This window comes from Falco biarmicus, chromosome 3 (genome assembly GCF_023638135.1).
Source record: "Falco biarmicus isolate bFalBia1 chromosome 3, bFalBia1.pri, whole genome shotgun sequence".
Lineage (NCBI taxonomy): Eukaryota > Metazoa > Chordata > Aves > Falconiformes > Falconidae > Falco > Falco biarmicus.
Window position 1 is genome coordinate 98,613,993 of NC_079290.1, and position 25,984 is coordinate 98,639,976.

General features: G+C 41.1%; 1 protein-coding gene across 2 annotated transcripts in view; it reads left to right on the top strand.

Annotated features, from left to right (window-relative positions):
• The first annotated feature begins 417 nt into the window (after positions 1-417).
• RNF182 (ring finger protein 182) overlaps positions 418-25,984 on the top strand; it is a 31,729-nt gene continuing 6,162 nt past the window's right edge. Inside the window, exons 1-3 of one of the 2 annotated variants that reach the window (XR_008821111.1) lie at positions 418-647; positions 7,057-7,193; positions 20,543-20,706. The gene's annotated coding sequence lies outside the window, so the exon portion shown is untranslated. Of the gene's footprint in view, positions 648-7,056; positions 7,194-20,542; positions 20,707-25,984 lie in introns of those variants that run through there. The other variant, XM_056333864.1, reaches the window with a different exon arrangement.

Sequence of the window (25,984 nt, forward strand, 5' to 3'; positions counted from 1 at the left end):
ATGAAGTGCTGTTGCTAAAAAAGTTTGGTTCCGGGCTTGTGGGTTTGGTCCCAGCGCTCCAGGACCAAACAGGCTGCAAAGGCAAGTGAGGGCAGGAGCAAGAGTCCAGGTCAACCCCCGCCATTTCGTGGTGTGGGCACTCGCTGGGTCACACTGTGGGCACACAGGGTCCTCGCTGCCCCGGGGTCGGCTCTCGGAGCGGGCGAGGCAGGGGGCGAGTGTGAGCTTATGTACCCCTGTGTGTGTTTGGGGGGGAAATCTCTTGAGGAGGCGGCTGCGCGGCGCTGCCCTGAGGGCAAGGGCCCCGTCCGGGCCCGGGGGAGCGGGTTAGGTGAGGGCGGGCAGGCGCCTTCCCACCCGCCGGGCTGGGCGGTGCCGGGGGCTGGCTGCAGGCGGCGGCGGAGGAAGAGGCCGGGACGCTCCTGAATGAACGGCTCCCTGCTCACCCCGCACCTCCTCCCGGCTCCCGCCTCCCTCCCGCCACTCGCCGGTGTCGCTTCGAGGCGCAGCCAGTTTCTATAGCGACGGCGCTGATCCGCGGCTCTTCCGAGTAGTAACAAAGCCGGCTGCCCGCCGCCGCGCCGGGGCTGAGGGGACGAGGCTCCCTTTCCCGAAGACACGCCGCCCGCCTGCAGCTCCCCAGACAGGTAGGGAGCGAGGGGCTCCCGGCGGCCGCGGCTGGGCGGTCGGCGTGCGGCCGCGGCCACCCTCAGGTGGCAGGCGGTGGGGCTGGGGGACCTGCCGCCGCGTGACGGCTGCGGGATAGGCTCCCGGGCGGCGGCGGCGGGGGCTCGGGGGGCGCTTCCGTCCCTCCGCCCGCCTCTGTGGTAACTGATGGAAAGTGGGGAGCAGGTACGCCCCAGCCGGGCCCTTGCCGACTTCGCCCCGGCAGCGCCGGGGGCACGGGGGTGGCTCCGCCGGCGGAGCCCCGCTGTTGGCGGCGCTGGGCCCGGCCGCTCTGCCCGCTGTCCGGGCGGCGGCGGTGGGGAGCGAGCGGGCGGGCTCCGCGCCTGGGCGGCAACCGGTGGGCTCGGCCTTCCCCCGGCGCTCCCCCCCCCCGGCCCCTGTGGTTACCCTCGGTCCTAAGAATTTTATTGTGTTGTTATAAAGATTTCCATGCCCCCCGCCCCGTGGAGATGTTGGGGTTCCAAAGTTTAATTTCTTCAGCTTTATAAAGTAATGTTGAATAGGATGATAGCTTTCAAGCGCGCTTCTTAGTTGAAACAAATAAATAAATAAATGCAAGAGGTCAGGGTTGAAGAGTGATGAAGAAATTACTGCTTGTTTTTAGGAGCAAGTGTACCGAAAGGTTTTACGTGACATGAGCCTGTAGCTGCCAGTCAGCCTGGCTCATGAGAAGCTGGAGCCGAGGTAAGATGGTAGAGATGGTCAACGCCTGCTCACCTCGGGCAACCGGGCTCAGCCAAGAATTAGCCAGCCAAGAATTAGCCACCCTTACTCTTGAGACATGTCGGAGGGTCGATGGGAAGGTCATTAGCAGGGGAACTACCCGAGCGATGCTTGTAGTGGCTGTGTGAATAACATCTGAATTGCAGTGGCTGTGTGAATAACCGTGCATTTCAGCAGAACTTTAAAATTCAGAGCAACTTCCCCATGATAACAGAACGGCTGACATTGCATGATGAGGTCCTGAGGAGCAGCCATTACGGTTCGTTGCTGAGTGATTTAGGAAATAAACTGGTCGATGGGCCAAGGCAAAATTGTACTGTGACATGTTTGCAGCCAGCAGGATCCTCTAGATGCGAATCTTCTTGGATATGAACAAGAGGGGGGAAAAAAAGGGAGGGGGGAAATAGTATGTGAGATGAGGGGAGTGTGGCTATCATTGAGTGGGTGGGCAAGAATTGAAATTTTAAGTAATATGTAATACGAGTATCAGATTATTTGAGATTTAAAACACATACAGTATATAGGGTATACAGGACATACAGTACATACAGTAATAGCAGGATATCAGAACCGAAAGGCTAAGTATTGACTGTAAGAAGTTCGAAAGCTATATAAAAATAGTGACTGTTAAATGAAAAGTGGAGCTACCACTATCGTTTAAGTAAACGATGTGAAAATGTTTATGGGGTGGAAAGAGAAGATACAGCTCTTTTCAGCAATCATGAATACAAGCAACATATAAAATGGAGACAGGCTTCTCTTGCAAGAGATGTACAACTGAAATTAAGTTTTAGATGAGGGTTAATCGAGGTTAATAATTCCGCAATCTAAAATTTCAATGAGTAATATAGCAATAGAGTGGAATTCAGATCTGGTTTGTTAGAAACAAAAAAAATAGTGGCATGTCTTATTTAGGTTGATTTCAGTGGTTTGCATAGTGTTTGTAAATGTTTGTCCTTTGCTTTTTGGAAGTGTCACAATAGTTGTTTCGTTGAAAAAGTTAACCTTCTGAATGACCTCTCTTTTTCATGCAACACTGAAAAGCACACTCTTGAGTTTATTAAATGTGAAAAAATGGAGACCTCAGATTAGTTTAGCATGGGGGAAAATATAATTTCAAGACCATACTCTGGCCTATCTGAAATTGAATGCACCTAGCAGGAAATAAAAGGTCAGCTGTGTATAATAAAGACCTGGGGATTTCTATTCCCTTAAGAATATATTCCCTCTGCATGGCAGAGAATGAGAGACATCAGAACTCAATACAATCTTGCCCTAAAAGCTAAAGGGATAGGCCAGATATTTATGGTTATGTTGCCATGTGACATTTCAGTCCTGAAATTGTTCCTTGTGGAGCAATTGCAAACTGTACTTGATGAAGTTTATCAGAGGAAGAAACACCACAGTAGTTGAGGCAGTAGCAGGAAAGAACGCGATAGCTCACTGTAGATAATATGTCCCATAATATAACTTGACATGTATAAGGGCTTCTAATGGTCTAGTCTAAACAGTTCCAGCACTTGGATCACAGTCTCTCAGACTGTCATTTCACACTTTTCTGATGCTCCTCAATCCAGACTGGGTTTATGGGAAGCCTGTTCTTAAATTGTCATGAGAGCAGCCTTTAAGGCTGTGCACTCTGTACAGTGATACAAGGCCACTGCAGGAGTGTGCCTGCAAGTATTTAACTTGCTTTATCAGTCTGAGTTTAACATGTTTGTCTATATCCTAGGTTTGATGACTCTGTTAAATGTTTGGTTTTTTTTTTCTGGAGATGTATGTGTGCTTTCTGTAGCCAGCAGCTATTTCAAGTATACAGGGACACTTAACACCTGCTGTCTAGAGGCTGTGATTTCAGTTCTTCCAGCAAGGTTGCTAAGGAGTTTTAGGGATCCTTGGAGAGCAAAGCTCAGGAAATTCTCTTGTGGCCTTTGCAACGTGCTGTGTGCTGAAGCGCTCCCTATTCAATATAAACTACTGTTCTGACAGTAATATAGTATTGGCAGATGTGTACCTTAGAGTAGTGTAACATAGTGATAATTGTGACTTTCTACTATAAAGAAAGCTTTTGCAAGTGTGAGAGTGCTGTGGTAAACTCCAAAGAACTCAGGCTTCCTGGAAATGTACCTTAGGTTTCAAATTCATTTGCAGAGACACATAAAGGAGTACAAGATGTGTGGCATTTAACCTACTATAATGCTGCAATTTTTAAACCCAGTCCTTTGTGGTTTCATTCAGCTTGGTTTTCCTGCAGAGATGATGCAGCACAGCAATTTTAGGCGTAATAAATGTCATAGTTAAAGCATACCTTTCCTTTTCCCATTTTGTCTTTTTCATTATCGACAGATGAATCCAGTTTTTTGGATCTGATGGTGGCTTACAGATAAATTATTTTGAAATGAGGGGATGTTCCTGTGAGGGCTTAACTTTGGTAAATTTCCAAATGGATGGAAGTCTTTATTAACTCCCCAGACAGAAGTCTTTCATTAACTCTCCAGGCAAGATCTACACAAATATTCAGTAAAAGTTTAAATTACACAGTGGCAATTTAAGTTTAGTTCAGGTACTGTGAAAACCTAAGATGCTCCATCATCTCCAAGGTGTTGAACAGAGATTTGGTAGTCATTAAGGGTTTACCTGATGTCTCTTGTCATTTCCAGGAAACGTAGCCAAAGTGTAACAAAGCTGTGGTTCTCTGAAAGGCTCAGGTTCACAAGAGTTTTATAGAGATGTATTACGTTTTGAAAGTAGCATCTATAAAGATTACTACTGCCGGTGCCACGGTGTTCAGAAATTGGGGATGGGGGGAGAGGAGCGGGTGGACTGTCTTATCTCTCAGCTTCCTGCTTCAATTAGGAATTGCCCAAGTTATTAGAAGAAATGGCAGCCTGGTAGGAGGAAAAGGGTGTGACAATCTGGATTTGAGAACAGCTGTAGCAAATCCTGAAAAAACCTGAAGCATATGGGGCTGCAGTGGGGAACGAGGTGGGGTCTGATGTGCAGCCTGTGATGGAGAAGTAGCCCTGGAATCAAGGGGCATGGTGAGAGAGTTACCTGGGACTGGTATGAGGAGTCAGGTTGAGATGGGACTGGAATTAGGACAGGCTGGTGGAGCCCCAGCCAGGAAAATGTGTAGATACTAGACTACTCCAGTTCCTCCCAGTGGGTGGCCCAGTTAGAGGCTGAAGGCTTCTTTTAGGCCCCCTTTTGTAAGCCTTCTAGACTTCAGCGGCAATATCTGTGGCAAAAGGTCTTATTCAGGAAACCCAAACCTTTCCATTATAGTTTCAGGGCAGGTGGTGTTCCGGGCAGGGGAGCTCATCTCGGCAGGCAGTTCATGGCAAAGAAAGAAAATTCCTGTTTCAGATGATAGATGGATAGCCAGTCTGTAAATCTCAGGCAGGAGATGTGCTCCTGTGAACAGAAAGGAAATATTCCCCCCTTGGTGACTCACAAGCAGTGACCTGATCAGAGTCTGCCTGAAAAAGCATCTGACCTTGAAGCTTTTACTGTGGAATAGCTTTATGTGAAAGTATGGTTTGACCCCCGAGGAGCTGCCCTGCAGGTGTTTACCAGGAACCTGCAGAAGCCATTTGCCTCCTAATGCATGATGGGGGACCTGGAGTATTTCCACAGCAGTTTTCTGTGGTGGAAACAAACCTACTCAAACCTCAAGCTCATACTGGCCCTTCACTCTTTAAACAATTCCTACAGGTAACTCTCAAAAAAGCTTGAAAAGGCTTACTAGTGCTTCTACCACTATTGAAAATATTTAGTTTATTCAACTAGAATTTTATAAACACCTTCAGCAGAAATTTTGGGTAGTGTTTGAATTGCCCTTTGTCCAGGTGGAGTGTTGTGTAACGTGTGTGTAATGAGGGCTTTTATCTTCTTGCATCTTTTTCAGTTCACTGAATTATACTCGAATGCTGTTAAAGTGACAGCCAAATGAAAATCAAAGAAATGGTGCTGTGTTTGGTGCTGGGTTTAAATGGTACAATGAGTGAGTTGTGGGGCCACAAATTAAAACAATGAGAATAACACACAGCATTCACTAAATAACTGCCGACTATCCTGCACACCCATTGAAGCTTCCTGTGGAAGAAAATGATGTGTGATTGAATGACTAAAACTGTATTGTAATACATATATCCAATGGAAAGCTGATTTTTTGTAATGCCTTAGTACTTGGCTTTGCTTTCGGTATATTGCAGACATTTTACTGTGTCCACTAAATCAAAGAGAACTTTTGTACCTGATGCTTTATTCCTGTAATCAAGTTGCCTCTCATTCTCTGGTAAACTAAACAGACTGAGCTCTTTAAAGCCTTCACTTGAAGGAGTTTTACTCAGCTCCTAAATAATTTATTTATTGGTGACTGATCTCTCTGTTTCTGTGCAAAACTGTCCACTTGTTTATTATCCTTTATAGAATTTATAGAATGTGAACATTAGAACTGTGAAAAATATCTTAGTTTGACTCTCACCAAAGCGTAAATGGTAATGGCATTTAAAGGTAAAAGCCAGCTGTGTTTCCTTCCTCACCCATTCCATGTCGCTAAAATCTCATACTCAGTGATTTGTCTTCTGTGACTTCTGTATGTCCCTGCTCATTGCAGGGCAGGTGGACTAGATGACCTTTAAAGGTCCCTTCCAACTCAAACTATTCTATGATTCTATATTCTTTCAGATTTTTTGTTTTCCATTGGATAGTTCCCCATTCTCAAGGACTGGTTTGATAATTCCAGAGTCGGTATCTGGATGTATTCAGGTGCATTTTGTTTGAATGAGCCTGCTTTGCCAAATAATGCTGTCTTCTTAATTATTTAATTTTCTGCCAATTTTTTGTGCAATCCATACAATTTATTGGAAGTTATTTTATATTTCCTTCAAGTCCACTGGTGAAAACACTTATTAGCCTAGTCCTCAGCCCAGCCTTTAAAAGATGCCTATTTGGTGATCCCTTCTGGCAGGCATTAGTGGAGAAATGTCTGGGAATTTTTGATCTACGTGCTTCATTCACAGTGTGAGTTAGCTACCCAGCTTATGTGAATAGTACCTTTCTCTATAGCAATCTCATACAATAACAATGCAACTAGAAGTTACTTCAATGTTGAAGAGAAGTGCTGTTTTCTTTAGTTAATTCCTCGTTTTATTCATATCACTTGAGCAAAGTTGTTAGGTGAAAGCACTGTCTGCATTTTTCAATATTCTAATGTATTTCTCATTACTTCTATCTCCATGGCAGACCTGAAGTTGTCTTACCCTCCCTATAGGTCTCTGAGATAAGTCCTTGATATTTATGCTATTAAGTTCAAGGCTGGCACCTTGAATAATGGTTAAGTAAATGCAAATGAAATATGATCTTGTGAGATCTATCTAAAAAGACCAAAAGGAAGAGCACCTTATGACTGTATAGCTTATGTTATTCTTCATTGGCCAGTCGGTAGTATTTTATGCTTGAAGATAGGCATGGGTACCTGCTTATTTAAAGATCATCTGACAATGACGAATTTCATTGCTGGCCCTCTCTGTCTTTTTAAAATTGAAAACAAGTATCTAGCTAAAAACTGCACTCTTTATACTGTAAGTTTCTCTCAGCCTGAAATGTTAACACCTTAATCGTAAAATACCATGTCTCCCACAGGACAAAGAGAGAACAGAGAACATACCAACAATGAATCATCTGGTTTTGTCATCAGACATTCAGATGCTTTGGTGACGGATGGATGGACAGATGAATAGATCAAGCCCAAAGCTGTAAGCCAGCTTGGCAGCTGGCAGGTAAGTCCCTGGAAGCTCACCAGAATGTTTTCTCAGGCATTATATCTTTATTTTACATGTTGTATTTTGGCAAATCATATCCTAGGATATGAAGTTTCTTCTCAAGACAATAGAGTCACACTTAAGCATGCATCTAATTTCAGTGGACCTTAAGCATGTAGATACTTGTACATGTGTTCAAGTAGGAATGTGAAGAAAGATGCTTTCTTGGATGGGAAAATAGAGAAACGGCTCTTACAAGACTTAGAAGGAGCAAGGCAAAACTGAAATTTAATGGTGTGCAGGTGATGTAAAAACAAAGTAATAATACTACGTATCGATGGAACCTGCAAGAATTCCAAACAAACTAAATTTCCAGTAAATCTTGTGTCATCTCTCTTTTAAGAATAAATGAAACTCCCTTTCATGACTGTCCAGTTCTGAGCTCCCCAGTGTGAGACAGGGAACTACTGGGGAGGGTCTAGCAGAGGGCTGTGAAGATGATGAGGGACCTGGAGCATCCTCCTTAGGAGGAAAGGCTGAGCGAGCTGGGCCTTTGTAGCCTGCAGAAGACTGAGAGGGGATCTTGTCAAGGTCTACAAGTATTGTGAGTGCCATGAGCGTGGGGCCGGGCTCTTTTCAGTGGTGCCAGTGACAGGACAAGGGGCAACAGGCACAAACTGAAACGGAAGAAGTTTTATCTGAATGTGAGGAAGAATTACTTTACTTTGAGGGTGCCAGAGCACTGAACAGGCTGCCCAGAGAGGCTGTGGAGGCTCCTGCTCTGGAGACATTCAAAACCCACCTGGATGCGACTTGGTGCAACTTACTCCAGGTGAACCTGCTTGAGCAGGGGGTTGGACTAGATGATCTCCAGAGGTCCCTTCTAAATTTGATCATTCTGTAATTTACCTGTCTATGCTGTCTGACAGGCAAGTTAAAGCATTTTATAACTCTGGAATGGAGAAACCTTGAGTGCAGTGGCATCTCCCTGCCTTTATCTCCCCAGATAGCTTGTCCCACAGTAACGTGCTATGGTTATGGATCTGGCAACATCTGCATTATGAAGCTTCTTTTCTTGAATTTATTGTAACATGGCCCAAACATTTGCTTCATGCAGAAGTGTGGATTTTAGGGACTGAGGGTAATTTTCAGTGTGTTCATCAGTGTAAATGTAAGGCTTCAGTAACACATGTTGACATACTCTTATTATAAAAGTAAGAAATGTCATTGGCTTTGGGACAGGAAGGAGGGAGGCATGTCACAATAACACATAGAAAGAAACTTTCTGAGTTTCTTCTTTCTAATGCAGTTTTGTTATTCAGATGTGGCTACGAATAAGTTGAACAGCCTTCTGAGCTTTGTTCCGTGTTAAAAATTAAGTTGTCTGCCTATTTTTCTGTTTCAGTAACGTAAAATTATTCATAAAAAGAAACATCAGTTGTGCCAGTCTTGTAATTTGTTTTCAGTTTAATAACATTAATATGGTGCTTGGCTTGCTGTTTGTCATGTATATAGATAGCTCATATAGTGTGTGTACATGTATTTGAAACTGTAGGTCTCTTGAGAGGGTAACAGCTTTTCTGTAGTTTTCTGTATGTGTGCACACATACATTTATATATGCTACCCTCTCAAGAGAGCTATAATATTTTAAATTATGCTAATATATGCATGTATATTTATATTTGCCAGAGAGACCAAGAGTGTAAATTAACATCATGGATACATGTGCGGAAACTGCCTCCATACAGTGCCGTAAATTACTGCACAAACAAGTTCATCCCTGTCACCTTTTGTTTGCCTGTTGCTCAAGGAAAAGAAGCAATTTCACACAGTATGATCAGTAAAGAGCAGTTGTGCACATAATTCTATGCAGGTGTCCAAAAAAGAAGTATCTATCCACTGACTGTAAAATATTAACTTGTAACAAACAATCCTGCTGCATATTTGATGCCTCCTCCTTTTTACTGCTTCACTCTCCACCTCTTTCAATAGCAGTGCTGTGTCCTTATGCTTAGTTTTGTCACACCTTTTTTTTTTCATTTATGATCTTGTCTGTGTGAGTACAGAAAAGCCAGCCTCACTGGAACACAGATATTTTTTAAAAGGTGTTTCAAAGAGTTACCCTGTATGTTTTATTTTGCTGCTCACACACTAGCAATGTTAACCAAGGCACTGATAAAGAGCAAAAAGAAGCATGACAGAATGTTATGACAAAAATAACTCCTAGGAAACAACAACAACAAAAATACAGTGATGAGCACACGACTGTCTGTGTTGAAAAGTGAAGTTTAATATTACCCCATTACTTCTGGCCCAGAGCTCTTTTGATCATGTTTGAAGAATTGCATTTGTCTTGGGACATTTGGAGTATTGACAAGGGGCAATTTGAATCAACATTTGCTTTGATATTTGTATATGCATACAACTTAAATTCAAGTGTGTCTGTGTGTGTTATAGTAATGTACATAGCTGATGGGTTAGATTCATTATTTGCTGTTAAAATGTTAACAATATCTTTGATGGACAAGATGCAATACAGCCTTTGCTGTGCAGCATTTGGGATCTAAACTGACAAGTGCAGCAGGTAGGGTGTGTCAGAAAATTCTGGAGAAGGAGATTAATATTAGTTGGCATCAGTTTTGAGTCAGAATGGATTGGAATGGTTTGCTGGGTTTTGGGGGGGGTTGTTTGTTTTGGTTTCTTTACGGTAGGAAAGATGGAAAATATAGGTCTTTGGGGAAGAAATATGAATTAGGAGTGGGATTTCTGGACTGGCGTGTGGATGAGAATGAATTTCTGTCCTGGAAGTATGCCTATTAAAATACCAAACTCTGCACTACCAGTAGACACTGCAATGTTCAGATCAAATTTTCTAGAGAATACACTGAAGGAGTGTGGAGTACTCAGATAATAGGCAAAGTCTGAAAGACTTGTAGAAAAAAAATCAAACTGAACCCATATATTGCAAGATCATATTGTTCTGAGAGGAGAAACAAATCTTAGGAAAGCAATTTCATCAGCATTCATGGCACTAAGCAGTGGCACAATTCCTGTGAAGCCTGCTCCAGAAATGACGTCATTTGTCCACTGTGACATACTGGGCCACTCAGACTGGCACACAAATGCTGAGCAGCTGCCCCACACAAATCCAGTTGCGTATCTCCATCAAAAGAAGGTCTCTAGTCAGACATGTGAATGGGTTATTCACCCATCTGCAAAAAGAAATGCAGTGTGCCCGGCAGCAAACAGCAGGCATCATACATTCACTGATGAGCAAAGTTACAATGAGGAAACCACAGGGAATTGTGTTGATAGGAAATGGGTGAAGACTGGGGGTCTGTTCCCTTAAACCCGCTGGTTCCAGTGAGGACACGGACAAAGCTCACTTCCTGTGCACAGCTCCAGATATCCATGAAACATTTTTTTTCCCTCCCAATTTTTCTTTCGCATAAGCAAAGAAATGGCACTGCTGCACCAGAGATGGTCCTTAGCCTGGTGGAGTCTGAGAGGATGGGGACTGAAGTGGGACATCTCTGTGCTGCCTCTCCGCAGTGCCAGCTGCCCTGGAAAGGCTGAGGTTGAGAGCTGTGGCCGTTGCATTCCCGCAGCTGGCTTTTAGGCTCTGGGATATGACAGGCAAGATAGGCACAGGTCACACCAGTTTTAGAGTTTCTCTTAGTTACATTTGGAACAGAAAAGGGCTGTTGTTACGGAATAGAAGAGCACAGAGCCATCTTTGATCCTCTGCCTAGACTGAGTGAATTAGCTAAATGGTGAATATCTCGCATTGTGCAATCATTATTGTTCATCATTGTGACAGGCCGGAAAGAGCTAACATAATAATTAATACAAGGCATTGTGATAATGGCATTGTGTCCCAGCTTAAAATTGTTTAAAGGGAGATTCTCTTTTATTTAAGTAACTCCCTGATCATTCTGTTAAATCTTTCTTTTCTTCAGTCTTGAATAAGCATTTAAATACAGAGATCTTGTGTCCTCTGGCTGAAGTGGGCTTACAGGCAGGGAATGTCTGTGTGTATGTGTGTGTTACTCTTTCTCCCTCCCTCAATATCCTTTTAGAGGACTGATTGTAGAGCACAGTTATGACTGAATATTTTTTTCAAACATCAGATAAAACTATCTAGCTAATTATTATTGTACACATATGCTACTTGTAGATGAAAACACTAATTTATCAATATAATGTTCAAAGAAATATATCAAGCTACTTTTCTTCTGCATTAACTGTTTTATTCCAGTTGAACAACAGTCACTGGCAACAGTATTCTACCTGATGTGGTTACTTGTACGAGGAGATAGTAGTGCTCATTTTCAATGTGAAAATTGCAATTTCAGCTTTTATCCTGAAGTATCACATATCTCTGTATTTTCCCCAGTATACAGTAATGTATATTGAAGCATAGTGTGTGAGGCAACACACTCCCTCCTCTGTATTTGTTCTTGGAAAACGCCCTATACATTGGACCTGCTTTTGAAAATCAGAATAATAAAAAAGTAATAATTACAAAGAAAATAGTCTGAAAATATGACCGTTCTTGTAAAAATATATAGATACGAAATTTATCTTTATTTGATCATGCAGTTGGTGCATGATTCAAGTAAAAGTAATCAATCAGTCTTGTTTGTATGTTCCTTTCAGTGTTCAGTGTTTTACTGACAGCATTGTGGATGTGTAATGAATAGAAGCCCATGGATGAAGACAGTCACACGGGAAATTGTGTTCAGTGCCTTTGCTAAAACTGAGGACACTCCCTTAATGGCCAGCCTCATGGTAGAGGTAGGGAGGAAATTGCCACCCTCAGGCATGACTAGACCCCAAGCTATGACCCAGCTGGCAACACCTTATAGGTGAGGCGTAAAACGTCATCTGCCAAACAGACTCGGGGAGAGTTTCATAAAACTTACGGTAGTAACCAGCATTTCCAAGAGGGTATGTTTTTAGTTAGGGATTATGGAAGCTGAGGGTGTATGTTAAGCTAGCATTGTTTCTCCAGAGCAGCGCTGTGCTCTGTACTGACCACAGGAGCTAGGTGTCAATGCCTGTCAAAGGTCTCATATAATCTACTCAATTTGCTGTCCCTTGTGTGGCTCTGAAGACCTTCCTTATCATCTTGTGTTGGCTTCGTGTGTGGGATAGCAGTGTGCAGGGTATGAGAGTTTGCCTTGGATCTGCCCTCTGAATCGGTGAAAGAGCCAAGGGGGATATGAATGAATTCTTTACTGTGACTCAGGTTTTGGAACAGGTGCCCAGAGGGGTTGTTGACCTCCCATCATCACTGGAGACATTCAAAACTGAAAGGGACAAGACCCTGAGCAACTGTAACTTCAGACCTGACTACTTTTGTTGAGAATTGCAGTGGGAACCTTGATGGGTGTGAACGATATTGTATGGGTGTGGAAGCACCATAGTAACGATGGGAGAAGGACTATAAGAATGGCTGTTGATGGCACCCAGATTAGGACATCAGGATAAAAGGACTTATCTACATGCAGCTTCTCAGGACACCCACTTCAGGAGACAGATCAGTGAGTAAATCCTGATGACTCACAGAGGCAGGACAATAAGAAGAGGTTGTTTGCTGTTAGTGCCTAAAGACAACAGAAAGGCACATCCAGCTGTAGTACATAATTGCCAGCCTAAAAAGCAAGCAGAAGGTAGGATGAGGACTGGATAGCTGGCATCCCTTGTCCACCATGTCATTGCAAGGAACGTGTCTCCATTGTGAAGGCTGGACAGGCTGTTTGGTTAGAAACACCTTGGTGCTTGCGAGTACATGAGTTGCAGCGAGATCAACACCTTCCCATTCTGTAAGAACTCCTGTTGACCTCTGGTAAGCTGTTGGTACACAGTGTTGCAATATCGGTCTTTAGACTTTTCAGGAGGTGAGGTTTCAACCAGGTGACCTCCAGAGATTCCTTCCAATCTAAATTATTCAGTGATTCTGTCACTTGAATGCAGGCATTAGTGGTGTATGTTACATGATCTCCACTGCATGGGAGGTAAGATTTCTGTAGTTTTATGGTCCTTTCTTAGATCTTACATTTTTGTCTTCAGTTGTTCCAACTACCAATGTCCTCACAGGTAAGGAATAGAGTTTTTTGTTTTCTTTTTTAAAAATTTGAGTCACCCAGAAAGAAAAAAAAAACCCAAACCCTGAAGCATTTTCAGAGCGTACAAGTTAGTTTTATTTTCCGAAGAGGGGTTATTTTGACCATGTGCTAAATAGTCTTGCCCTTGAAAAAATTCCATTCAGTGGATCTTTTTGATCAGAAGTCTGTAGACCTCTGAACTTCAGGGAGCTGGGATTGAAATGTCATCTCAGTTGTTGACTGAGACAGGATCAATCACAAACAATGAGGAGTATATATCCACTTAAAAATACAGTGCCCAGACTGAACTCCTCAATTTGCAGACTTCATCCTGTCATGTTCTTCTCTGTCTGGGGCTGATTGTGTGAGGCTGGAGCCACAAATAATGTCTCTCATTCATCTCTACTGTAATGCTGCTGTACATATAGAATGAAGGCATGTTTCTCAGAATCATGCACATCTGTCAGCTTTACTGCAGATCAAGAGTTGTGCTTATTGGTTTGCTTGTTGTCTGAGAAAGTTTAAAAACACTAAATGATCTGCTATGAACCCACTCACCTGCTCCTTGTCCAGCCTTTACCCTTAACAGAATTTCCTGTTAAAAGAACTAAGCCATTTGTCATGTTGGTGGTCTGATAACTCAAGAGAGTAAATGTTGTGAATGCATCTCTTCCCTGCATCACTCTCCTCCCTCCCCAGTCTCTCCTGTTGCGTTTTTTTTTGTTTTGTTTTGTTTTATAGCTACTGTGATTGCTCTTGATAGTGAGAGAATTTGGTTATACAACAAAATAAAACAGTTTTCTCCTGAATTTTGCTTTAGCTGGTTCTCTTAACATTTCACTGTAGCTATTTTACTGGTATTTGCAGTATCAAAATGAATTCCATATTTTGTTCCTACCCTCTCCTGCTTTGTCATTATGTTACTATTTATCATGTTCATTCCCATTAGCGTAGTGGGCAACAGAAGCTATACCTCATCTCTCCCTTTCTTTGCATATTCAGATTAGTACCAATTTTTCTTATAGTCTATTCTTGTATAATACACAAAATTTTCTTAACCTTCCACCTCTGCTTATGCCTTAATACTTTCTTACTCTGACTCCTGTAACCTGTAACATTTAATCTGTGACCTACTCATTCCTGGCTGACTTGACACTTCTGTTGCTTCCCTTCCCCTTACCTAAACCCCTTGTATCTTTTTTTTGTCCATCTTTGGTCAACCATATAATTCTGCCTCTCTGTAACTCACCACAATTTTGCCTTGTGTATCAACTCAAACTTGGTTTTATTACGTTCAAACCTTCTCGCCCTGTGCCTGCTTTCTGCCGTGTTCCTTGGCATGCGAATTTCCAAACTGGTTTTCCTAAATTTTCTTCACTTGTACTTTCCTCCTTCTCTCCACTCTATACATAAACCTGTTTGATTCATCATACTGCTGCCCTATTTTTCTCTGATTCAACTCTCTTCTGTAAGGATCCCAAGACTCTGACATAGCAATCTTGTAAATTGTATTACGTGCTCAGTTACACTCATGCAGCATCAGTAACTGAATGGAATTGAGCTCAGTGGCTTTGCACAGCTATAAGCAAGGGTAAGATTTACTGCAGAGTATAGAAAAGGTAGCGGGCATTTACTTTGAAGACCCTTTTTTGTTCCACTTAGATCTAGTGCTTAGTGATGTCGTTACTAAAGTGTTGCTGCGATGTCTTTAAAGATAATTACAATGCATAGTGCTTTAGTTTCCTTTTCTGAGTAACTAAGTTATCGTACCACACGGATTCTTATTGATGGTGAGTGGGATCTAAAGTTCTTTCAGAACCATGAGTGTAATAAGCCAGTGGTTCCCACTGGTATGGTCACAGAGTATGAGACACATCTGAGGCTGTAGTATCTCTTTTGGACATGATACACTCACACAGACGTGGTATCAGATACTTCATTCACATAACGTTCGATCAGTAAGTCCTTCAGACTTGATATCCTGCCAGTGGGGCTGCCACAGATTGTGTATTCATAAACGGTGTCCTTGAGATCTTGTCTGCTCCCTTCTGCACAATCCACAGTATTAAAAGAAGTTTATCTTTTTGGGTCGGGAGCAGTATCCTGCAGTTTTTATGAATTACTGGATGCCATCATAGCTCTTTACTGATGATGTTCCCTGGTTGGAGTTATATATTATGAAGCACAGTTTTTTCCAAGATTTAATAATGTGGCAATTAAAAAAATAATTTTTTTCCCAGTAACAGAGCCAAGGAGAGATTAATGTTTGGTTGTGTTAGTCTCTTAGTCAATTCAGTCTGCCTTTTGCCTTAGCAGGGGTGACAGATTTAGGAACTGAATAAATGAGGCAGTAACAAATTTTAGGAATATCAAAAAGGTTTTTGTTCCATGAAACAGAAACCAAAAAAAAAGCATACAGTTTTCTTCTAGTGCTTAATTCTACCAGCTTTTTCCATATTACCCCAATATATAGGAATTTTGCCTGAAAAAGGTTTGCATGTACATCCTAAAAAAATGTTTGCATCCAGGATTTAATTCCTGCTGTCATTTTTCAAGCTGAACTCAGTAAGATTGTGAACTAATCCCTCAAGTTAAGTTTTTCTTAACACATCTTTAGAACTACTGGCTACCATAAGGAAAGCAACAGGAAGAATACTTTTTTTCCCAAACAAAGGGCTTTTTTAAGACAAAAGCCGATGTGATTTGTTCACATTGTATTTGCAAGTGTTGCATATTGTTTGGTTGAATCACTCTTGATTTACACAAGAGGATCTAGTTTAACAGTACCTTTGTCTAATGAATTATCAATATGCCCTGTTATCATTTTGCTACTCAAAAGGCTTTTAACCACTCTGACCTAAAAGTGAAGAATACTTTGATTGCTATGCTGTACCATAAACTGCATCACTGAAAATGTTGTACAGAGCTTTGTATTTTATGCAGTTGAATGGGATCATTGAAAGCTAGAGGTCTGGGCATAGATAGCGTGATATTCTATCACCTTTTGCTGTAGAAAAGGAATGTCTTATTAAGAAAGCAAAATTGCCACTACTAGCTGAAGTAAATCAGAAATTTCAGTCTGAATCATTCAGCCAAAAGAATTTCACCAAGGGTTAGGCATGTTCTGGCTGTCCTTTCCCAGATACTCTCATTCAGTGTGCGACTACGCAGATAGCTGTCGTTTATCTGAATACATGCACTGCATTTGGTACAAGAAAGCAGCTTTGTCATCATCAGTCGATCTTAGGTGTGTATTTAGAATTTTTTGTTTGTTTCTTTAAAGCCATAACTGTTAGCATGTTCCACGAATCTGCGATCTGGAAAGTTCTGTTTGAATTCCACGCTTACAGTTTGGTCATTTGACTTGATCTGGTATATAAAACTGTGGCCTTGGCTGTGTGATGTGTGATTGGCTTTTTGCAGCAGTCATTTGGTCTGGTGAATACGCTTAACATAAAATTCACTGTTGGGGCAACTGCTTCTCCCTCAATCCACCTTTGTCTCATGATCTGTCCATATAGCAGTGTTCTGTGAAGGCCATTCAGAAACAGGAGTCTCTCAGGGGAAACATCATGACAATTAAAGTTTCTCAAGCCTTCTAGTGGAAGCTTTGTTGCTTCAAACACTCAAGACATTAATGGGCATGACAGAACTTTAGAAGGCATCTGTGTGGAGGAACAGAGCCAGACATGATGTGAATAGCAAGATTTGCGTATAGTTTTGAGTAAGTTGAGATGAAAGTCTCCATTTTCCATGGCTACTGATCCTCTGAGATACCCGGTTCAAACGGAGGCATATCAAAGTCTGGAAACTTTGAGAATGAAAGGTCAGACTTTTACTGTCTTCTAGGATATCTCCCACCACATTTCAAAATGCAGTCTTCTGTAGCTTAACACCGTACAGTGATGGCTTACAGATAAGTAAGATAAATTAGCACAGGTTGTAGACAAACCTGAGCGTGTTAGCACAGGAAGGTGGAGTGGAAAATGGTACATAAGTTAGGCTGAATCTCCTGTGAAGCAGATTAACGTAGCCCATCCAGAGCTACATGTACAGCTAGGTTGCTTCCCATACCAGGTCTGGCTCAGTTATATCCACACTGCAATGCCGTTTAAAGTGTAGGTGTACTCACGGTTGCAAAATATATCCACCACAATTAATGGGAAATGCCCTTCAGCACTTTCTTAGGGTGCACTTTCTCGGAGAGCCCTCCAGAATCAGAGAAGGACAAATAAGAGCTCCGAAGTCCTCAAGCAGTACTGTAATCATTTGACTCTGGAGAAGACACTAGAACTGGATTTTACTCAATTTCACAGAGAGCTCCTTCTGTCAAGGAGCCAAGCCCAAGGAAAAAGGTATATCTTAACTCGCTGCAAATTATGTGTTCTGCTTGCAGAGATGTGAAAAAGTCAGATTCACAGTAGATGCTATGCTGCCTTTTGCACTGATTATTAGTGCAATACTTGTAACTTTATAAACTGTGGTCTAGTAGGCTAACAAACAGCAGTATGCTTTACCAGTCCTTCAAACATGGAGCTTTCCATGGAAAAGTAATAGCACAAATAAAAACTAATGGTTCTTAGCTCCCTAATAGATACTACATTTCTATAGGGTTTTTTTTCCTAGTTCTTTGCAAATTGTATGCATTCAGCACACTGGAAATGAAGACAGTGAAATACGTGTTATCCCCTAATGTCTAGTAAATAAGGTCACTTACTAATGCATTTTTCTAGTAACCCTTTTTGGAAAAGAGGCTTACGTTGTAGAACATTCAGAGGCCTCCTATTCACTGGCTTGAGTGAAAGCAGAATAGAGGAGATTCATTATTTAAAATATTTTAAAGAAAACTATCATTTAAAACATTTGGTATTTTAAGATGTTCTTGGTTGTGTTTCTGTTTTATTAAAAATCTTTTCTTAATTAGTAGGAGGCAAGAAATGTTTTTAATTTCCTGCTTTATTCCACAAGCCTCAGCCAAGCTGCTCATTTGTGATACTGTATGGAAAACCTGATATCCTTGGGAATACTCACTGAAAAGCTGCTGTGTGATGTTGGGATTTATATTACATTAAGTGAACATTCAGAACTTGTTAGGGCTCTATTTTCTAGTTTTTCTAGCCTTGTACTACACGTTGCAAAAACTAAAATCCCCATTCATTATTGCCAGTTAAGAAAATACTAATACCTGGTCTCAGTTATTAACTTACACTAAACCAGGTAAATAGGCAAGTGTAATGACTCTCTGTGGACTGTATTGCTTTTTAAACCTTTAGAATTCCATTTTGTGTTCTTGCTATCTCTTCTGTAGTGGTTGTTTGTCCCTTTGTTTCTAATTAGTTTAATATACAAGCTGTGTTTCTGAACATGTCTTGATTACTTCCAAAATTTCTGAAGCGGTGCTTTCCTCTCCTGGATTTCGTATTTTAAATATGTGCAACGAGCACACTTCAAACATTTTGATTTAGTTTAATCTTTCAACTATTGTATTTATAAATGACATCAAAATGCTGTAGCTCTGCTCAAAGCAAGGACAATTTCATACCCTCCACTGAGTTTGTGAGACTTGACCAGTGTAACTCTTCGGGATGATGGAAAGTTTGGAGAGTCCAGGTTGTCCTTGTCCCAAAATAGAGTTAGGCGAACCCTTGCTGAAACATATTTTCCAACTGCTTTGCAGGTTTGTATTGATCAGTTTTAGACTTGACCGGATTAGCTGCCATTGTGGCGGCATATTTCTATCAGAAACACATGTGAGGGAGTTATGCTGCATTCTTAACTGTATTTTTGATATGTGCTATGGACAAACTGCTTCCTTCTGCCTCTCTTATCCAGTCCAAAGGGCACTCCAGGCCTAAACGCGCTCCTAGAAGTAGCCCTAGCCTCAGGGCAACCCCTGGTGACCATGGTGCCTTCAGAAATACCCAGAGAATGTCATATTTCAGTTCATCCTCAGCAGATTCCGCTGTACTTTAGGAATAGTGTAGGATGGGATGATATATTCATAGTAAGTACAACCAATTTTTCTTTTGCCCACTGAGGAAAATTTGACCCAAAGTCTGAGGTCTGGCGAGGGCTACCTCTTCAAAGCTAACTCTCAAGGAGACATTGAGACTAGCAATGGAGAGGATTTCTCTTGGGAAAGCAGTCATACCAGTGGTTCCTTACAGAGTGTAGTAGTTTCTGTGTTATTGCTGTATATAGAGTCTCAGACCATGAGGATTCTGTTCTTTGCTTGAAGTACTCCATCCAGTAGCACTTAAACTCTTCCACTGACAGTTCATGATGGGTAAAAAATACCACATTTCACTGCTAAATAACGTGTTAAAAGCAGAGCAATTTCCTATCAGTCTCCCTGAAGTTTAAGTCCTTTATAAGCATTAATCTGAGTTCAGTAAATCTCACCAGCAGAACACTCCAGTGATCCTGGGACTAGTGGTGTACTTCATGGAGCCCTGACAGTGCCAGATCACTCACACTAGTTACCGAGACACCTTGTTGTGGTTTAACCCTGGCCAGCAACTAGGCCCCATGCAGCCGCTTGCTCATTCCCCCCACAGTGGGATGGGGGAGAGAATCGGAAGGGTAAAAGTGAGACAGCTCATGGGTTGAGACAAGGACAGTTTAACAAGTAAAGCAAAAGCTGCACACACAAGCAAAGCAAAGCAAGGAATTAATTCAGTGCTTCCCATGGGCGGGCAGGTGCTCAGCCATCCGCAGGGCAGCAGGGCTCCATCACGTGTAACGGGGACTTGGGAAAACAAACGCCATCACTCCAAACGTCACCCCTTCCTTCTTCTTCCCCCAGCTTTATATGCTGAGCATGACATCATATAACATGGGATATCCCTTTTGTCCGGTGGTGTCAGCTGTGCCAGCCGTGTCCCCTTCCAGCATCTTGTGCTCTCCCAGCCTACTCGCTGGTGGGGTGGGTGAGGAGCAGGATCAGCAGTAACTACAACACCCCTGTGTTATCAACACTGTTTTCAGCACAAACCCAAAGCACAGCCCCATACTAGTGACTATGAAGAAAATTACCCCAGCCAGAACCAGCACACGCCTCCAGATTAATAAAGCTGCTCTTGTTTGAGGGGGTTCCTATGTTCCTTAATGCCATAAAATAAAAGCTGTGCATATAATTTGACACAAATTAACTTAACTCCTTTCATCCACTTGTTAAATATATGGAATTTTGTTTCACGTACCTACCTCCAGAGTGGTGAGTGTGCATGCAGTAACTGGTCTTTGTATTTTTGTAGTTGGCTTGCATGCAGCAGCCGTGCAACCGTGAAGCCCTGCTAGATGGAAGCAGAGTTGCTGTGATGCTTCTTGTAGAGTTACTGTGATGCTGGTTCATTTTCAGCAGAAGCACTCAAATAAAAAAAATAAAAACTAACAGGTAATTTTCTTCAGTATCTGCTCAAGCCCATAGAGGTCATAGATTGTAACTTGCTTATAGTTAGTATAAAGGCCTAACAAGTATTTTTCTTTTTTATTATTTGAGGGAACTTTCATTGCCAAAGAAAAAGACTTCTGAAAGTTAGTTAAAAATAAGGCTGTTTGGTGCAGAGTAATAGTAACATGTCCTTGGAAAAAAAATGCATTTAAAAGCAATTTTTGTACGTTTCTAAAATTATTTCCCATGTGTATAAATCAGGCCAAATGGACTTTTTCTTGCAAATGTTTTGTAAGAGAGCAGGACATGTTACAGTCAAAGTTAATGTCTCCTCATTGACACTCGTCTGTTGGGGTCATTCCCCTGAATGCAGTTGAAGACATACAACTTAGCTTTAGTGCATGTCAACAAGATCCACTGATACACTTTTCATAACACTGGGGGAGTGGGGGGGTGTTTACTGTTTTAAATACATCAGTGGGCTTTTTAAACAAAATTTTTCTTCGTTACATCATTGCAATTCTAGTCACACATAAGATGTCAGGTGAGGAGGGGATGTATGCCAGCTATTAGCTATGTTGCCAAAATAAAAATAATTTTGATCCCACCACTAACTATTTTAGATGTGTGCTTTAAGTGAACCAAATTAAACACTAAAATTACAGTTTAATATATCCAGGTTAAAGTATTGTTTACTCAGACCCCTCCCTTTTCAAGATATTGGGACCCTCTGCAACATCAGCTAGATTAGATTGCAGATGCCAGCTTTTCAAAAATTATAAACTGGTGGAAGACCAGGTCTGGAAAAGTTGTTTGTAAGTGGAAATCTGTATTGGATTTGTATTATTTTGACATACAGTTTTCAAACATTCTGTGACTGAAGTAATTGCAGTTGCGTTTTACTATTTTCCTTTCCGCACATGATAACATGCAAATTCTGAGCAGTTTAACAAGCAGAAAACCTTGTTACCAAACCTATGTAAACAGTGCATATGCTTCATTATCCTGTATAATCCTCCACCCTTTTTATTTTCTGTTTGCACTAACCTGTTGAGATAAAAGAGACAATACAGTAAAATCTTTATACATGCCCTCAAAAATGTCTGAAACAGAATGAACCAAGTTAAATATACTTAAGTATTGGGTGGATTGCTCTTAATGACAATAGAAAAAGCAAGAAGTACAGCTTCATTTCTAGTTTGTTCTGGGGTTGCTTTCGGCTCCGTTAGGACAAAGGTAATGTAACACTTTCTGTTTAAATCTTATTTTGAAGGTTAATTGGAACTTATTATAATGCATTAAAATTATTCCCCTGTGTGAAGAGGAATTTCTCACTGAATGATGTAATAAAGATTAATTTTCTGTAATCTTGTCTCACCTGGTCCCTCCCAAATTGTATAACACAGAAAACATGTCCAAAGAAAAATAATTCTGTCACATTTTAGGGATCTTACATTTTGTGTATGTCACTTAATATCCTCTAGAACAACAGTCATTTTTACTGAAAAAGAAAGTTAGTTGCTTGTACTTCTGGTTTTATTTTAATTACTTATATTCAAGCATACAATTTTGAGCAAAACAAAGAGGTAGACTTCTATGGTGTTATCTTCATGTATTCTGAAACCTAATACAAAACCATACCGGCCTTTCATAATGCCTAATTTAAAGATAAATGCTACATGTACCTATAGGTTATATCTTTACACAGTTTTGTCTATCTTAAGAAACACTGGGAAGCTTTTTACTTGTTTATCATTTTGAATCTTTTCAAGTCCTGTCCTACAGTGTGTTAAATTCTTTGAAGAGCTTTTAAAGGACACAAGCACTAAAGCAGAACCTGGTCTTACTTGAGAAAGCTGCCAAAACCCACACTTGCTACCAAAGAGGAGACTGTCTAACCTTTCTCTAAAATAATAGTAAAGTCGCGAGTTCTATTGTGAAATATATTCTTATTAGAGTAGATCTTATCTTTGTTTCAGACTCATAAGGGAAAAGCCATTGGTAGTGAGAAAACAGTGCAAGAGAAAATGCTAAAACAGCCCAAGTAAGCCGATTGTGAAACAAAAATAATTTTAAAAGGAACAAATTCTGTTTAACTAGCATATTTCCAAAATCAAATGTTACCATATTAGATACAAATTTCAAGCCATCTCTTTTTACTTATTGATTTAGTGTAATTAATAGTCTGTTTAATTCAAGACAGGTACTAAGAGATCAGATCCTTTGTCCTTTATTAGTATTATTCTTAAAACAGCTACAAAGCAACTCACAACCATATGTCACATTAAGCAGTCATTCAGCATATTGCTCTATAAATAGCTTATGAATTATATATGAGGGGAAAATCCATCTTAAGAAATATTGGAAGAGATTTTGCTTCTGTCTACAAGCCTAACACAACTTTTTTCTCTACATCATGGTCAGTTTTAAGATTCGTATCAATATTGTAGTAGCCTCTAGCTACAAAGAAAGTTATTGAGGATGGTAGGGTTTCAGTAAGGCATGCGCTGTTTATTCATACCATTTTCCACTACTTCCAGACACACAATGTGAGTTACTGTACTAACAAAAAAGTATTGCAAATGATACTGTTTTAAGAGGAGATGGAGTCTGGTGATACTGAATATGCATGTGCGAAGGATGTGAAAAGTACCCTAAGAGCCAGAGTTACAATATTGAGTAAAGTGAACCCTGGGTTAAAGGAGAATATCCCTGCTTACTTACTAGGGGGAGGAAATAATAATAAAAAAGAACATTAACTGTTAATTTTTTTTAATATAAGATGGCACATTGATGTTACATGACTTCTCATACTAAATGATCAGAGACTCATGAGCTCCTCTTTGAATATGAAAAACTATGCTTTTCTGTGTTTTGTGATGTCATTGTAGAGGACTGAAATAGATCAGTCAAGGGCTCTAAATACTGTAACAATACCTTCTGATAAAAATACTTCTGTTTTGTATTAGTCCCTTGCAAAGCAGTAATAGACAAATGTTTGATGTGTATGTTGCAGGGTTTCTCTTCTATGCACAGTTATTTAAGAAATCACCTTATTACCTATCCCATTGAAAACTACATTTTTGTGAAAAGAATGGAGGCATTTTTGATAGCGGTTTATACAGCCAACCGTAAACCAAGCACGGATCAGTATGTCACATTCTGTAACTCTTGTGCAAAGTCTCGCATTGATTAGAGTTGACAGGGAAATGTCCGCTGTTAAAACCCATCCAATGTTAGCAGAAATGTGGCATGAAACAGGTTGAACATGTGATAGCTGCTGGCACTTTGAACGTAGTCTATTCAAATGTCAGATTAGTGAAACAGTTTGGGGGTTTGGCGGGTTTTTTGCATTGTGCTTAGCCCAAGCTGGAAAAATCTAGTGCGATGGTCATTTCCTGCTGAGTCAGAATGCAGCAAAGCTGCTCAGATGGGAATGCAGTGGTCCACAGGAGATGGTTGCTTTCTGGTCTGTGCTGGAGAAGACACTGCAGTTTGTTTGGAAAAGTAGAAGTGATCAAAGAGCTTCTATGAGATTTATGAAGGAAAGTATTTCGCTATGTTTTGAAACCTCTTCTTTCAAAGCACAATTTATCTTTTCAGCTGCTTCGCTTTTGGGTGGGGTTTTTGTGGGGGTTTTTTTGAGTGAATTGCTAACATTTGTGAATGTGGTTGCTAGAAGAGATAGCACTTCAGAGTGTTTGGCACATAATATTGAGAGAGTCTTAAAATCAACAACAGATCTGTAAAGATAACTCTGGATTATTTTACAGAAATCACTTTAGTAAATGGGATTTACCCACTTACGTATGGGTAAGCATATGGGTATTTAACATATGGGTATTTCTATCCAAACTAAAGAAGTTGGACTACTTCCTCTCCTTCGGTGAAAACAGACTGAAACGTCTCCCAGCTGTATTTCTGCTCTACTAATTCTGTTTCCCTCCTTTCCACCAGTTTATGCCTGTGAGGAGAATAGGTATTTCTTGTGTTCCCTGCAAGTGAATTTTTGCCACTTTATCTAGGAAAGTAAGTTTCTCTCTATTTATTTATCTCTCTAATTTTTTTTCCTTTTTAGTTATTCTCTAAATTCACTTGGCTTACATTTAGAGAATAAAAACCTTTGAAAATAATCACATGTTGAGTAGTTCTGTGGTTGCTATCACATGGAAGTTAATTACTGACCTCACATTCACTTTAGCTTATATGTGAAATATTGGCAAATTCCCTTCACAGGAAAAAGTGTGAGAGATGAATGATAAAAGGTTGGTTTGATAAACTGGCCAAGGATGAACTTTCATTAGGAAGGAGAAGCACAAATTTCCCATCTACTTTGCTTTGTCAGCATGACTGAACTCCAATATTGAGAGTTTCATCTACAACTAATTGCTTCTGGCCTCTCATAAGAGCACTTTGTCTACACAGCGTTTGATAGATGGGTGCAAAGAGGGGCCGTAACATGTTGGCCAACCCATTCACCTTTCTACTCATCATTGCTGGGATGAGCACCTGCAATCTGCAGGCTGCAACCCAGCCATGATGAGTAGAGAACTGATCAATGAAGGGTGACCTATTCAGGCTGGTGTAGTCCATTGCACTCTGTCCAGCCGTGCCTGGGGTCACCCATGAGAGCTTGCTATTACTTACTCAGTCTGGTTCTGTGGGTGGCCTCCTCTTGCTCCCAAGGGGGGTTATTCCCCCTGCTTCTGGGAATGCCCTCCAGCAGTCAGCTGGAGCGCTGCGGGGACCACTAGCAATCTTCTGCCATCCAGAAGATGCCTCTCTTGTCTTCACCTTTTCTCCCTTTCTAGTAAAAGGGTCAGGTAGAGGGGTCTGCAAGGCACAGGACAGGTGGCACTAGGAAAGGAAAGAGGGGGAGTCAGAACTCAAGCAGCAGCAGGAACATGACGTGAACAGGAATGATGGATTCACTCCCGCAGTGCTTAGACGGAACTCTTACAGAAGACAAGTGCTTGTCGTAGTGTAACAGATGTACTTGCGCTTGGATCAGCTGCAGTGGATGCTGTTGGCATTGTACGTGTCTAGTTTACATTTTGTTCAGAAAGCCACACTGTGCTACGTCAATACACACAGGAATGAAAAGTTCTGCCATTGGATTGTGTTGATCCCATCAGATAGGTTCTGTGGAAGACAGAATAGCAGAAGGAGTCTAGGTTTTCCTGTAAAAAGGACTTAGTATATGAAATGAAAGAATTATTATTTAGGAGAGATGTTTAGCTATGTATGTAACTGTCAGCCTGATTCCTTACTCAACAAGGAACAAAGCTTCCCAGACAGACCACAT